The sequence below is a fragment of the Onychomys torridus genome, chromosome 4 (genome assembly GCF_903995425.1).
Source record: "Onychomys torridus chromosome 4, mOncTor1.1, whole genome shotgun sequence".
In the NCBI taxonomy this organism is placed as follows: Eukaryota; Metazoa; Chordata; class Mammalia; order Rodentia; family Cricetidae; genus Onychomys; species Onychomys torridus.
In genome coordinates, this window is record NC_050446.1 from 125,411,711 (window position 1) to 125,427,581 (window position 15,871).

The 15,871-nt window shown below is 48.7% G+C and overlaps 1 pseudogene; it reads right to left on the bottom strand.

The window, feature by feature from the left end:
• Window positions 1-5,724: 5,724 nt before the first annotated feature.
• On the bottom strand, window positions 5,725-5,986 carry LOC118581933 (annotated as a pseudogene).
• Window positions 5,987-15,871: the final 9,885 nt, after the last annotated feature.

Here is a 15,871-nt window from a genome sequence, read left to right on the forward strand (position 1 = left end):
CCACTTCCCCCTGGGAGGCAGGGAGAGACATGTCCACGTTTTCAAAGACGATGTAAAAGTTTGGGGGAAATGTTGACGTAAAGGGTAGAAGAGGTGCCTCCTTTTCTAGCTTTAGGGAAGCCCATAGCGTCTCCCCAGGAGGTCCAAACCAGGTCTGTCCTGACCAATGCTTACAGTGAACTCAACCCAACGCCGGCCATTAACATCCTCCAAATGTTGAGGTGGAAGCCTGGCCAGCCCCTCAAGTGGCCGTCCCTTCTGGATCCCTGGGCTCATTTAAATGCCCATACATTAATTTGGGAAGCTGGGCTTGCGGGAAGCCTGTCCCAGCACCATCTGCCAAGCGTTTGTCATGGCCACGTTACATAAGAGGAAAGACATTTTTTCAAGAACGCTGCTGCATTTAGTAATTGGATCGCCGGAGAGGAGCCAGGCCCGGGCATTTGGCACCATGATTCAAAGATGCCACAGGCTTCTCTCTGGGGTGTGGCCTCCCCAGATTCCAGGCAGTCTTTGTCTCCATTTTCTCCTGTTCTTCTCTAGGTACATCCCTGGTTGCTCTCTCCAGTATTGGCAACAACCAACTGACCTTGATCCACTAGTTCCGATTTCCATGACCCGGACCACCGGCCTAGATGTTTTCTAAATGAGCAAGGGAGAACGGGGCCTTGGTTTCTCCAGCTAACAGTAAGGGTCATCCAGCTCCTGGAACACAAGATTCCTCAGAGCGATGCCTGAGGGTGATGGGTGAGATTTTAGAGGCCTGGCTCCCAGGCCTATGATGAGTAAGTGACAAGGGCTAGCTGTTTTATTTATTTATTTAGTCATTTATTTAGTCATTTATTTAGTCATTTATTTATTTATTTATCAATTTATTATTATTATTATTATTATTATTATTATTATTATTATTATTATTTGGTTTTTCAAGACAGGGTTTCTCTGTGTAGCTTTGCGCCTTTCCTGGATCTCGCTCTGTAGACCAGGCTGGCCTGGAACTCACAGAGATCTGCCTGGCTCTGCCTCCTGAGTGCTGGGATTAAAGGCGTGTGCCACCACCGCCCGGCTGGGCTAGCTGTTTTATAAAGCTGTGGGTACCAGGCTTACGTTCATTTTCCTCTCCTTCTACCAGACTCAACAAGTACTGAGGAAGTGACCCCAGTAAGAGCAGAGCTGGCTGTGTGCACAGGCCCTCCCTGTGTTTGTAGAGCCCAGCTCAGACGGTCTAATGCCTTCCCTATTTGACTGCCACAGAGCCAAATGACCCTAGAATAAACATTTTAACTAACTAGTTGAACTTATTTATTATGTTTATTTATCTGTTTATTTATTTATTTGTGTGTGTGTGTGTGCAAAGTCTTGCTCTGTAGCCCAAGCCAGCCTGGAACTCACTGTAGCCTAGGCTGGTAATCCCCTCATGGCAATTCACCTGCCTCACCTCCTGGGTGCTGGGATCATACCTGGCTGGGTCACTATTTTAAAATCAGTTCGTGGAAAAGGTGTGGCTTGTTCTGAAAAATCTAAACACCTTGCTGTGGCCAGTTTGCATTTTCACACAGCCCATAAGGAGGGACCCAACCCACCACTGTCCCCATTCCCGGGGGTCTGGGCCAAGTTTCTCTGCCATCAAAGCATCTCACCTGGTGGCTGGGGCCAAAGGATGAATTCAGGCCAGGCAAAGTCATGTGACTTCGGACAAAGGCCCTTCTTCCTTTAAAATATTCTAAAATTACATAAAAAATTTTTTTTGTGTGTGTGTGATAGAGAGACAGTCAGACACACACACACATGAGAGAGAGAGAGAGAGAAAGAGAGAGAGAGAGAGAGAGAGAGAGAGAGAGAGAGAGCGAGAGCACGTGCATGTGTTGTGGTGCAAGTATTATGGGCAGAAAGCACCATTCAGAAGTTGTTCTTTTCTTCTCCCATGTGAGTCCTGGGGACCAAACTCAGACTGTGAGGGTTGGCAGCAAGCCCCTTTACCTCCTGAGCCATCTTGTCGGCCCTTTAATAAGGCTCTTCCTGTTTCTTAGGGTCATGAGGTCACACTGGAGTCTGCTCTTGCTCTGCTTGTTCCTTGACTGTCTCTTGGCACAGCAGATCAGACACTGAGGCTGAGGACGGCCATGCCAGAGGCAGGAAGCTGTGCCTGCAGCAGGTGGTGGTGAGGTATCTCCTGCCGTCTCAAGCAATGCCCCCACGTCTCTGCTCTCTATCCCTTTATCTGCTATGGCAGGATTCACACTGAGAGTTAAATACTTGATTCTGAAGGAAAGCCCTTCTGTCTAGGCCAAGTCATGCCTGCCTCAGGGCCTTTGCACGTCACGCTTGCTTTTTAGACCACTGCTTTTTTTCATGCATCTTGACCTTCTCATTCTGATCCAGCTTGAATTGCTGAGGGAGGCCTCCCAGGAAGGGCGACCCCAGCCTGCGTACACATTCTTCCCAGATGCTGTTGTCTTATTTTAGAGGGCTGGTCTATCCTGGCCACTGCTATGTCTGCAGAATCTAGACCATTGCCTGGCACATGCTGAAGGGGAGGGAAGGAGGGAGGGAGAGAGGGAAGGAGGGAGGGAGAGAAGGAAGGAGGGAGGGAGCTTTTTAAGCTCCTATGGCCATTCTGTGAAGCAAGGATAGATACCTGGAGAAGGGAAGATCACCAGCCAAAAAGGGGACAGGAAGGGAAGAAGGGAGGGAGGAACCCAGATTTTCTGTTTCTACACCTCCCGTGCCCCTATACCCCCACAGGTAGCAACAGAGTAGACAAGAGGGCTGCCAGCCCACAGGCCACCCAGAAAGGGTCAACTTTAGAGGGTCACAAAATGAGCTAGGCAGGCAGTCAGGGAGCGAGACTGTTTACAGGGGCTGCTGGCCATCGCCATGACAACCAGCCAGCCCACAGCTTCCTGCGTCACCAAGGACTCAGGTTTGCTGCAAGACTGGGACGTGACTACAGTAGCCAGGTGGGGTGCTGGCATGAGGGAGGGGACCCCAAACACCCATTGTGATGCAAGATATTCTCATTCTTCAGAGTCACCCTAGAGCTAGAAGAGCCTGGTGTTGCCACACGGGGTGTGTGTGTGTGTGTGTGTGTGTGTGTGTGTGTGTGTGTGTGAGGTGTATGTGAAGCCAGGGTGCTTGGGTGTCTACTTTGGTGTGTGAGGTCTATGTGAAGCTTGGGTGCTTGATTGGCTACTCCTGTGCTCTGACATGTTGAGCAGGTGGCTTAACTTCTCTGTGCCTTAGTTCCATTCCATATAAGGCAGGGATGGCCAGTAATGGCACCCTAGGGCTCATGTAGGGACACCATGGCACTGGAATGTAGCTTGCATTGTGTCTCCTGTATTTATTTTATTTTTATTTCTGGAGACAGAATTTCACTAAGCAACTCCGGCTGGCCTCAAATTCTCCACCCCCTGCTCTCAGCCTCTGGAGTGCTGATGTTGCAGGTGTGTTTCACCATGTTTGACTCTTCAGTTCTTTGTGTAGGGGTGGGCGTGTGTGTGTGTGTGTGTGTGTGTGTGTGTGTGTGTGTGTATGCATATATATAATTAGGTTTATCTATTTTATGAATGTTTTTGCCTACATGTATGTGTGCACCACATGCCTGGTGCCCACAGAGGCCAGAAGAGGGCATCATCCCATGAAATGAGTTACAGATGGTTGTGAGCCACCATGTGTGTGCAAGAGCAGCCAGTGCTCTTAACCACAGAGCCATCTCTCCAGGCTTCCACCTTAGTTTTTGAGATAGGACCTCTCACTGGGCTCACTGATGGCATTGCAGCTCCCTTGGGATCCTCTCTGCCTACCTAGCATTGGACTTACATGTGGCTTTCTGATGTGGGTGCTGGGGATTCAAACTTGGGTCTTCACGCTTGTGCAGCAGGTGCTTCCTAGCTGAGACATCTCCTCCAGCCTTGTTCTTTACTTCTTGAGATGGACTCACATTTGGCCTAAGGCTGTCTTCCTGCTAGGGGCAGTGGGGTGCTCTTCTTCTGTTTTCTCTCATTCTTTTAAAAATTATCCACTGAACACCGACTGTGTGCCTGGCAGGGTCCGAGAGGCTGGCATACAGTGGGTAGAGTAGACAGACACCCCTGCCCAGGGAGGCAGACGTGAAAAGTGACCAAGGGAGAATTGGTACTAGAGCGTGTTGAACAGCACTAAGTACCAGTGAAGAAAGAGGGGTGGGGCGGGCTGGGCTGACAGCTGTGCTGATGAGTGCTGATGGGTGCTGAGATTTTAGACAGTGGGAGGGATGCAAGTGTGTGAGGGAAGGTTTCACTGAGCAAGTGAACACTGAGCCCGGTTTGCAGGAGGTGGAGGAGGAAGTTACTGGTTATTTGAGGCAAGAGGTTCCCACCTCCTTCCAGGTGGAGGAAACAGTAAGTGTGAGGGGCTGGAGGCAGGAATGTGAGCTTGAATCTGTGTTTTTTCCTTTATTTTTTTTTATTATTATTCGAGACAGGGTTTCTCTGTAGCTTTGGAGGCTGTCCTGGAATTCGCTTTGTAGACCAGGCTGGCTTCGAACTCACAGAGATCCACCTGCCTCTGCCTCCCGGGTGCTGGGATTACAGGTGTGTGCCACCACTGCCGGGCTTGTTTTTTTCCCTTTAAAGATAAAGAAGATTTATCTTTTTTTTTAGGCAGAGACTCTCTATGTAGTCCTGGCTGCCCTGGAACTGGCTATGTAGACCAGGCTGGCCTTGAATTTACAGAGATCTAGCTGCCTCTGACTCCCGAATGCTGGGATTAAAGGCAAATAGTACCATGCCCAGTTTAAAGAAGATTTATCTTATTTTTAATTTGTATGTATATATGTGTGTCTGAGTGCAGTGCTCATAGAGACCAGAGGAGGGCTTTTTTATATAGTTTTTCTTATATTAGTTATAACTTTTTTCCATTTTTCTTTTTATTAAAATTGAAAAGGGGAAATATGGTGATATTTTATTTGTACTGAAATGTGATTTTATTTGTATATTAATAAAGTTGCCTTGGGGTTACAGGTGACCATGATTTATTCAATGTGGATCCTTTACAAAATCAGCATATACTGTTAACTGTTGAGCCATCTCTCAGCTGGTCTATTTCTTTGTCTGCATGTGTGACATCATACGGCACATGGTGGCTATTGACACATGGGTGGTAAAATGCATATGTCTATACTTGTAACTTAGGCGTGTCCCACAGTTTGCAATGCAAGGGGACTTCCTGGATCCAGACAACACAGTGGCCTGAGTGCATCTGCGAGTCAGACACTCTTGTGACCCCCCACTTATGTGTATTCAGGATCTTTTTGATGTTACTGATGTGCAAATGCACATATACGGATATCATTATTTAAATTGTTGAACATGGAGCATGTTGTCTAATCATCTGAGTGGCAGAGGCTGGGGGATTAGGAATTCAAGGTCATTATTTGCTACCTATTGAGTCTGAAGCCAGCCTGGGCAACTTGAGACCCTGTCACAAATCAACAAAAAAAGCACAAACAATAAGCCAGGCAGTGGTGGCACATGCCTTTGATCCCAGCACTTGGGAGGCAGAGGCAGGCAGATTTCTGTGAGTTCGAGGCCTGGTCTACAGAGTGAGATCCAGGATAGGCACCAAAATTACACAGAGAAACCCTGTCTCAAGAAACCAAAAAATTAAAAAAAAATTTTATATTAATTAACCCGTTTATTGCAGGCCAGGCAAGTCTCAAATGGTAGCACTTCTACGGGTTTTTCAGTTCCTCAGCCTTCTGATGGCCGACTTCACTGTGACAGCAGAAGTGATGTTGTAGGTTCAGGCTCCACCAGGCAGCTTTCATGTAGGAACCGTAACACCAGATGCCAACAGCTCACCTCGTCATCTCGGTCTTGCTACAGAAGGAGCAAGGGTACTTGGTGTGCTGACTGATCTCAATTTTCTTCACCATTTTCCAGAGGAAGGCACCATAGTGGGTCCCATATTTCCCAATGATTCTCATCTTGGTGCCTTTAGCCATGTTACCAGAACCTATGCCCAAACTCAGAGAGTAAAATGAATTTTTTTAAAATAGGGTCTTTAAAGTATCCATTTTTATTTGTGTGTGTGTGTGTGTGTGTGTGTGTGTGTGTGTGTGTGTGTGTGCTTGTGTGCTTGTATGAGTTTATGTGCTCCACATGTGTGCAGGTGCCCTCTCAAGTCAGAGAGCATCAGATGCCCTGGAACTGGAGTTACAAGCAGGTTTAAGCCACTTGATGTGGGGGCTGAGAATCAAACCCTGGTCCTCTAGAAGAGCAATCAATGTTTCGAACTGCTGATCCATCTCTCCAGCTCCAAAGATAGGGTCTTATGTAGCCCAGGCTGGCCTTGAACTTTCTATGTAACTGAGGATGACTCCGAACTTCTGATTTTCCTGTTTGCACCATCCCAGTGCTGGGATTCCAGGCGTGCACGAGATACAAGCCAGAGCTCCGTGCACACCAAGCATCACTCTGTTGGTGTGGGTATCTTGTGCCCGGAGGTCTTTGTGCTAGTACTGATGATTCTGGAAGCAGCATTGGCATCAGTGATCTGGATTCCCTGGGTCTGTGGTGTGTTTGTTGCATGAATCTGAGGACGACACATCACTCTTGTCACACTGGCGGAGTCCTGGGAGGGAGGCCTGGCTGCTTCCACTGACTTAGCTCATCAGCATGTGACCAGAATCCAAACATGTCTGAGCACACTTTGTTGCTTTAAGACAAGATTTTGCCCAGCAGTGTTGGTGCATGCCTTTAATCCCAGCACTTGGGAGGCAGAGGCAGGCAGACCCTTGTGATTTCGAGGTCAGCCTAGTCTATAAAACTAGTTCCAGTATAGCCAGGGATACACAGAGAAATCATGTTTCAAGAAACAAAATTAAACAAAAAACAACAACAAAGCGCGCACACACACACACACACACACACACACACAAAGACAAGACTTCAAGAAAGGTGTTGTTGCTCCTGCCTGGAATCATCACACTTGGAAGTAGAGGCAGGAGGATCAAGATTCAAATCCAGCTACATCATAAGTTTGAGGTCTGCCTGGACCACATGGGACCCTGCCTCAAAACAAAACCAGAAATCGGAACCCAAACTAAACCAACCCAAACGCAACATATCCCAGGGCTGGGCAGCACACTTGCCAACACACATGAAGCCCTGTGTTCCAGCTCTAGTACCACGAGCAATAAAGAGACAAGGTCCAGGCTAGCCGCATGCCAGGACTCTGCCCGTCTCTTATTTCATGTTTTCCTTATAGCCATTCCAGGGGGAGATAGCTGCTGTTTCTATCTGTGTGTGTGTGTGTGTGTGTGTGTGTGTGTGTGTGTGTGTGTGTGTGTCTCCATGGTCTTGCTTGTGACCTCAGCAGGTGCTCCTCCAATACAAGCCTCAGTTTCCCCACGTATAAATGATGGACATGGTGCTGCCTGCCACAGTGAAATGAGGTGATGGATAGAAGTAAGGTTCGGAACAGGCCTGGCAAGTGCTGATGAATGTGAGGTGTTATCATGGCTCTGCTTTTGAGGGAAGGAGGGGGTCTGGGGCTCCCAGCAGCCCTTGGCAGCACCTTCATCCATCTTCCGGCAGACGCCAGGCCCTGGCGCTCCTACCCAGGCAGCACTTACAGAGTCACTCCCAAGTTTCTCTTTTAATTTTCATTATGTAAATTCCACATTTCCTGGAATAGGGATCTTGACAGTCCGCACTCGTTCGGAATTGAGTCAGCAAAGGCCCTCATTTATATTAATGGGGCCTAGAGTCTGACTCCAGGGGAGCCCAGACAAGGATGGATGGTGGCAATTGCCCTCTGAGCCACCCAGGCGGTATTCTCGTGCTGGCAGGGGAGCACCGCCTCTGGCTTGAGACTGTGACTCAGGAGGAGGGACTCCTTGCCTGGCCTAGATTCCAGCCATTGCTGCTGACTGTTTGGACAGGGCTATAGGCACTTCACCTTGTCTAGAGGTGGCATGATGGGTTCCCTGGCCTCTCCTGTCTTCTGCTCTTAGCCTTTCCCCCATCCATCCCTCCAACCACACAGGCTCCTCAGAGCATTCCTGGCCCAGGTCCTTTGCGTTTGCTGTGCTCTCTGCTCATCTAGTGACAAGCTCCCTCGTGGCAACTGAGCCACATCTCCCCTTCACCACCTCCAAGAAGCTTTGTCCCTCTAGGGCCACAATTTCCAGTTATAGGGTGTCCCACCATCCATCTCACTTTCTCCGCTGTGCCGAGGGGCAATCTGTTCTCTCGTCTTCCCTCACGAGAATACAAACTCCAGGGAAGAGCATCCTTTGACTCTCTTGGGCCTAGCTCAGAAAGCACATCTCACACACATTCATGGAGGATCATTCACTCAACAGAGCCCTTCTGAGCATCTGTCCTAGGTGAGGCTCTGTGTTGGGCTCTTGGAACAAGACAAGATGGGCACCAGATTGGAGGGAGCAAGAGAGAAACTGGCAACTGACATCAACTGAGCGTGACAAGGGTTTTTATAAAAGACAACACATTTAACCCCAAACTCAGGCCCTGGAGCCAGCTGTAACTTCTACCAGTTCACGAAGCATAGAGAAGTGAAGTCGTTTACCTGAGGTCGCACAGCTAGAAAAGAAAGCATCCGGGGTTGGAGTCCAAGGCACCTGGCTCCCACCTCCTCAGGACAATCAGCTGTGCGAGAGACGGAGGTTAGAATCTGGTGGCCTAAGAGCCATGACTGGAGAGGCATCAGAGGTAGCAGGAGGCCAGAGGAAGTCAGGCTTTGATGGAGAAAGAGATGAGAAAAGCCTTCCTGATAATGAGGCACCCTAGCTGTGTGTCCCAGATGGGTTTCTGCACTGCAATAAACACTATGAGCAAGAGCAGCTTGAGAGGGAAGGGCCCACCTCACCTTGTAGATCACACTCCACTCCACCACTGAGGGAAGTCAGGGCAGGAACCTGAAGGCAGGAGCTGATGATACAGAGGGCATGGAGGGGTGCTGCTTACTGGTTTGCTCCCCATGGCTTGCTCAGTCTGTTTTCTTATATCACCCAGGACCACCAGCCCAAGGGTGGCCACCCAGAATTTGGGAGGTGGAAGGTGGTGACAGACTGGCACTGTGCACTTCAAACGGTCAGGCTGGTGGTTAATGCCTATCATTCCACCACTCAGAAGGGGGTGACAGAAGATGACAGAAGGATCAGAAGTTGGAGTCCAGCCTGGGCTACATGAGCTAAAAGACAAGGCTACCCTCTCTTAAAAAAGAAAGAGGTTATGGATGACAAATTTGATTCTACATTTATTTCACCATAATAGAAAGGTTAGAGAAAGACACCAGAACTCTCCTTGGTTCATTCGCTCTGGGGAACATCAGCTACAGGGACACTCTCCCAGCAGAGAATTAGATGAGGTTCTGAGGTCTCCAGTCCCCAGACTGAGGATCATCTTAGGGGCACCTCTGCTCTCCCAGCTTCCTGTGACTCCAGGCCTGGCCACCCCTTGGCTGCACATCACCAAGACCCTTTTTGGATGAATGTCTCTACCGATGAAGACATTCCTAGATCTTGGATCTCCAGAAACAGTGAGATAGTAAATGTTTACTATTGTTCAAGCTGCTGAGGGCCAGAGTCACTTGTTTTATAGTGACAGACACGGTGGCTCATCTGTGAAGGAAAGATGATGATTTCATGGGTTGTTGATCGTGATGAATCCCTCTATGGTATCTCATGGGGCTGTTGCTCTGAATTAGTAAGTGTGTATGGCATACTTGGAGCAGTGCCTAGCATGTGGTAGATGTTCAATAAATGCTTCCTGGAATGATTTTGTATTTTCTGTGACTTCTGACATTGTGAAGTGCTTGGCCTGGGTCATAGAGTCTCACTAAGGAACAATTCTACACACAGGCTGCAGTGAGAATAACAGATGGTGAAACCCCTTCTTAAAAAACAAAACAGGCCGGTGGTGGTGGCACACACCTTTAATCCCAGCACCTGGGAGGCAGAGGCAGGCAGATCTCTGTGAATTTGAGGCCAGCTTGGTCTACAAATCGAGTTCCAGGACAGCTAAGACTTATACAGAGAAACCCTGTCTAAAAAAAAAAAAAAAAAAAAGCCAGGTTTGGTAATTTGAATGTAGTTGTTGTTGTCCCCATAGGTTCATAGGGAGTGGCACTATTAGGAGGTAGGTATGGCCTTGTTGGAGGAAGTGCATTACTGTGGAGGTGGGCTTTGAGGTTTCATATATGCTCAAGGCATGTCCAGTCTCACTTCACTTCCTGTTGCCTGAGGGATGAAGATGTAGCTCCTTCTCCAGCACCATGTCTGCCTGCATGCCGCCATGTCCCACCATGATGATAATGGACTAAACCTCTGAAACTAAGCCCCGTTAAATGTTTTCCTTTATAAGAGTTGCTGTGGTTATGGTGTCTCTTCACAATAATAGAAACCCTAACTAAGACACCAGGCATTGTGACGCATGCTTTAGTCTCAATGCTTGAGAGGTAGAAGCACGTGGATCATTGTGATTTCTAGGCCAGACTGGTCCACATAGGACAGTCCAGGATAGCCAGGACTGCACAGAGAGACCCTAAAAGCAAGCAAACAAACAAAATTAAAACAGCAACAATAAACAACGAAAGAAAAGATGACATTTATGATAGAGGCTGGAGAAATGGCTCAGTGATCAAGATTGTGTGCTGTTGTTTCAAAAAATCTGGAATTTGGCTCCTAGCAACCACATGAGGAGGCACATAACCATGTGTAATTCCAGCGCCAGGGGATCCAATGCCCTCTTCTGGCCTCTGTGGGTACTACACTCACACACATACATATACTCATACAGACACACCACCACCACCAACAACAAAGAAAACAAACAAAAACCCAAAGACGACACAAATGAGGTCTGCCACGATTGAGCACCTATTATATGCCTGTTCTTGGGATAAACAGCCTTTCACTGAAGCCCCCAGCAGCATTCCACATAGTGAATGTCATTTCCTCATTTGATAGACTGGAAATCTAAAGAGGTCCAGACAGGGAAAATTTCAGCCCTAAGACACAGCAAAAATGTAGTATAGGGCTGGGCAGTGGTGGCACATGCCTTCAGTCCCAGTACTCAGGAGGCAGAGGCAGGCAGATCTTTGTGAGTTTGAGGCCAGCCTGGTCTATAGACAGAAATCCAAGACAGGCTCTAAAGCTACACAGAGAAACTCTGTCTCAAAAAACAAAACAAAACAAACAAACAAACAAATAAACAAAAGATGTGGTATAGGTAGAACTTGAATCCAGTTGCTTCAAACCCCCAATTATCTGAACAGAGGCTGGCAATCTCCCCAAAGCCCACCTTTCTCCTTCAACAGCTCCTTGCTGCCTGGCACAGGGCTCGTTGCCCGAGAGTCAGAGAACGGGATCATTAGTTCCTTCACCCGCATCTAGATAGCCCAAGTCTTCCCCCATGGGCAATAGGAGAACAGTCTGGGGAGCCTACCTTTTGCCATCCTGGGGTTTCTCCCCCAGTCTGTCAGCAGCTGGACCTGGAATGAGAAAATGGCATGCAGGTGCACACAGAGTGTCAGCATGTCTGCCAGAACCTGCTTCCTCTGCTGTTTCACTGGGGGCTCCTAATCAGCTCCAGGCACCTCCAGAATCAGTAAGGTGACTGCACAAACAGTCAGCTGCTGGAGGCCACGTGGCTGTCAGCAGAACCAGGTCTCTAAACAGGCCCTGAGTTTAGGCCGTGGGCATGGGCAACCCACTCCTGGGCAGAGTAGGGAGGCTAGGCAGTCATGACATGGCCTTTATTAAGCAGATCTTAAGTGTGTACTTGGGCAAATGCAGGAGGGGGCACAGGGGCCAGACCCAGCCTAGTGGGGAACCAGAGATGCTTCCAGATGTCTGTGGCCTGATTAGGGCTGAGCTGGGTCCCTTGTCCCACACTGTCATTTCTTAGATTTTGTTTTATTTTATTTCTGAGACAGGGTTTCTTTGTGTAGCCTTGGTTGTCCTGGAACTCACTCTGTAGACCAGGCTGGCCTCAGAGACCCACCTGCCTCTTCCACCTACCTCTGCCTCCCGAATGCTGGGACTGAAGATGTGTGTCACCATGCAGGGTTACATTTCTCAGATACTTTTGACCTTGAGTTGCAGGAAGAGGGATAGTTTCCACCACAATTGTGACACACACACACACACACACACACACACACACACACACACACACGAACATACACACATATGCACATCAGTGAGGATTTCATGAGTCTCGCTCCCTAATTCTGAGTAATGTATGCTGACTTTGACTACTCTCCATTCCATTCTGTTTTATTCTTTATGTTATACTGTACTTCATTCTTAAAAAGGAGTAATCAGGGACTGTAGTGGCTGACAGCGACAAGGACCTGATTTGGTTCCCAGCCCCATGTTCATCATAGGGTAGTCCACAAACATCTGTAAACGTCAGCTCCAGAGGATCGGATTTATGTGCACATACCCACATACAGATACACATGCAATTACAAAATAAAAGAAATCCTTGGGGAAAAATTGAATGTGTTAGGAGGTGATGGCTGCTATACTGAGAAGGGCATGGTGGGTGTGTAGATCAAAGGGTTATTGACAAGTTGACACCTGAAAGAGGTGAGTGAGGCAGGGAGCCATATGGCTAGCCTGTAAACATTCTTCCATGCAGAAGGGACAACCAGAGCAAAGACCCTGTGCTAGATATGTGCTTCATGTACCAGAAAATTGACAGAGGGCTAGTGTATTTGGTGGTGAATGAGGAAGAAGACAGGAGACACAGAGGGCAGAGGTGCCCTGTGGGGGGGGGGGGACAGGGTGGCATCATTTGGTGAGTGAGGTGGGCATGTGTGAGAAGCAGGAAGGAGACTATGACAGAACAGTGCTCTCAGTGAGCACAGGGGCAGAAGATGAGCGTCTGGCAGCACTCACCGAGGACTGGGCTTTGTGCAGCATGTGATGGGAGCCTCTGGGAAGCTTTCTGAGGACACAGTGACATGCCCAGACTGACAGCTTGACAGGACTCCCCTGGCTACTGTGTTAAGGAGAGCTTGGAAGAGATGAAGGGCAGAACTGAGGAGCCGGGCTGGGGGCTATGGCAATTACCAAGTGGTGGGCAGTGGTGGCTGGAGAGCTGGCATTGGAGTGGAAAGGCAGATCCCAGCTCTGTGGAAAGTTGAGCCCAGAGGCAGGGCCCACTGGCCATTTACTTCAGTACCGCTTGTTATAGGGGAGGTGGGGCAACCAGAAACTAGCCATTGCCACAGACAGGACACCGCAGGCAGCCTCACTGAAGGCCTCGTAAATCTCATCTGGGATGAGGTCTTAGATGCACCCGATGAGATGTGGGGGCAGGGCGGGCTGATCATAGGAAGGCAAAATGAAACACCCAGCGTGTTTGTGTGTGCACAAGCACATGTACACATCAAGATCCTCTCCCAGAAGGACCAGAGCTGTAGACAGGATTGCCTCCGGAAATGGAGGGCTGAGGTAGGAGGGAGATTTTGACCTTGATGTTCCATCCTGTTCTAGTGGACCTCAACTGGGGGTAACTTTGCCTTCGTTCCCATTCTTCACCCCACCCCCACCAGGGACAGCTGGGGAAACTGCAGGAGGGTGCTCCTAGCCTCCAGGGTGGGGGTGAGGGTTGTTAGGCACCCTGCAGCCTTCAGGACCACATCCGCTGAGAGGGAGACCGTGGCTGCCATGCTCTGATCTACATCAAGGTTAGTTGAGTCTGATTTCTAAGATAGCCTCTATGTTGAGTGTTTGAAACATCCTTTGTCCTACAGGCACCGGTGATGGGCCATAGTATACAGTGCTCACGTCTTCAACATCTTGACTTAGGAAATAAACCACTAGCCAGGCTTACACACTTTTTCTTTTTCTTTCTTTCTTTCTTTCTTTCTTTCTTTCTTTCTTTCTTTCTTTCTTTCTTTCTTTCTTTTTTAAATTTATTTATTTATTATGTACACAGTATTCTGCCTGCATGTGTCTCTGCAGGCCAGAAGAGGGCACAAGATCTCATTACAAGTGGTTGTGAGCCACCATGTGGTTGCTGGGAATTGAACTCAGGACCTCTGGAAGAGCAGTCGATGCTCTTAACCACTGAGCCATCTCTCCAGCCCTACACTTTTTCAAACCAAATGGAAAACGGCCTGGCCTGTGATATTCAGCCCAGGCTGGCCTTGGGTTTATGATATAGTGGAGAATGACCTGGAGCTCCTGACCTTCCTGCCTTCCCCTCCTGAATGCTGGGAATACCGTGTATACCATCATGCCTAGTCTATGTAATGTTGGAGAATAGAATCTACATGCTAGGCAAGTGCTCTACCAATGGACCCACATCACCAGCTAAGAGTGGAGGCTTCTGAGCTCCACTTCCAGTCTCAGTGGAGTGGATTATTGCAGTTGATGTGTTGTGACCTTAGAGTCATCCAGGTACAGCTGCTCTCGACTTTCAGTACCATAACAACCACAGGAAAGCAGGTGCTTCAAGTTGCTAGGCACTGGGGAAATCTGGCTCATAGCAGTCAGAAACAAATAGATATTCTTGACCTTGGTGCTCAGGGCAGAGAGGCCAACACTGGTGGCTGTTTCTGGTCCATAGTTCTGGTCAGCCTTTAGCTGTGTCTGGCCTATGGTTGTGGTCAGCCTGTGGCTGGGGTTGGCCTGTGGCTTCTGTGGCTGTGGTCAGCCTTGGTGTCATTGGCCTGCACATGTACCTCCATTGGCCAGTACATGGAAAAGAACTAGAATTCATCACCAACATTTAAAAGCTGGCAGAAATCTTGTAAAATATACAGATTTCTGATTCTTTTTTTTTTTGGTTTTTTTGAGACAGGGTTTCTCTGTAGCTTTGCGCCTTTACTGGACTAGCTCTGTAGACCAGGCTGGTCTCGAACTCACAGAGATCCACCTGCCTCTGCCTCCCGAGTGCTGGGATTACAGGCGTGCGCCACCACCGCCCGGCTCTGATTCTTTTTCATCATTATTATTTACAATTATCTATGTGTGAGAGAGGGAGGGGGAGGGAGAGGGAGGGGTGTGCTACAGTATGCCTGTGGAGGTCAGAAGAGCACTTGTGGACCTTCCACCGCGTGGGTCCTAGTGCTCGATTCACTTGTTGAGCCGTTGGCCAGCTCCGGATTTCTGGTTCTTGTAAGATGTGGCATTGCTATCCTAGGCCCCTAGGAGATAAGAACTAGCTGGAGGCCAGCGCATGGTGGGTGTGTCCTCCAGATGGCCACGCCCACCACTTCCCTTATCCCTGGAATCCAGGTTGCTTTGCACATCTGTCAGCCCTGTGGGTCAAAGGTGCCACCTTCTTTGGCTTTTGCTTTGTTTTGGGCTGTGGGAGACTGAGTTGCTGGGAGCTCTGATGCTCTTACTTCCACTCTCAGGAGTGCTGGGGTGACAGGGTGTACCACTTCACCTCATCTACGGGGAAACATTTTTATGGGAAAGGAGTACCTAGGTAGAGTGGACACGAGAGCCACATGGCCAGCTCTGGGTTTCGAGTCATGGACACACTCCCAGATGGCTTGCGTATTGGGGGTGATTTTCATGCACTCACTCTTCCAAGGAAAGTGAAGTTACCAGCATGGACCTTCCAGGTCCTCAGACTCTCAGAATTCAGCCTTTCTTACAGACACCCAAGCCTCCCCCTTTCTCCCAGAAATAAGTCAAACACTACCAGGCTTGTTTTCTCCGGATCTTTTATTGAACGCTGCAGACTTCATTAAGGGACCATTTGCTTGGAAATTCTTAAACATGTGAACGTTTTTTACAAGACAGGACAGCAGCCGGAGGTCACACAAGGGTCACAAGTCCATCTCATCACATGCAGAAGACAACACTGGGGTTTGGTTGGTTTCCTTGTGTGTATAC